Raw genomic sequence first — 428 nt, 5'->3', positions numbered from 1 at the left:
TTGTTGGGGAACGGTGAGGTGGGGGGGTGGCAGTGGGGCTGCCGGAGGGGCCCCGGCGAGGACGGGGGATTGTTGGACTTTGGGTTGGGGCTGCACTGACCTGCCTCGGGAGTATGTGGGGGTCTGGGGCACGTGGCTTTGGGGGCTCTAGGTCTGGGGCGGATCTGCGCGCTTTGGGGGGCTGTGGACCCCCCTGGGCCCGTCCTGGGGATGGGCGGGGTTGTCGCTGACTCTGGGGTGCTGCCGGTGCTAGAGGGGCTCTTGCTATAAGCCCTGGGCTGGAGGGACCTGGTGTCCTCCTGCTTAGGGGGGTGGGGGATGGGACTGAATGATGGGGCCAGTCAGGAATCTGGTCCCAGTGAGGAGGACCATTCTAGCCTCCCTATGACCTCCTTCACCTTTCCCCCTTTGGTCATGTCTCACAACAT

General features: G+C 65.0%; 1 protein-coding gene across 1 annotated transcript in view; it reads right to left on the bottom strand.

Moving 5' to 3' along the window:
• Positions 1-428, bottom strand: part of LOC123973343 (proline-rich receptor-like protein kinase PERK10) — a gene marked incomplete at its 5' end in the record, with an annotated part of 3,691 nt that overhangs the window by 1,186 nt on the left and 2,077 nt on the right. The gene's annotated exons all lie outside the window — the stretch shown is intronic.

The sequence above is a fragment of the Micropterus dolomieu genome, linkage group LG07 (genome assembly GCF_021292245.1).
Source record: "Micropterus dolomieu isolate WLL.071019.BEF.003 ecotype Adirondacks linkage group LG07, ASM2129224v1, whole genome shotgun sequence".
Taxonomy (NCBI): Eukaryota; Metazoa; Chordata; class Actinopteri; order Centrarchiformes; family Centrarchidae; genus Micropterus; species Micropterus dolomieu.
The sequence above is the reverse complement of the archived record's forward strand: the minus strand, read 5'-3'. Positions and strand labels throughout refer to the sequence as shown.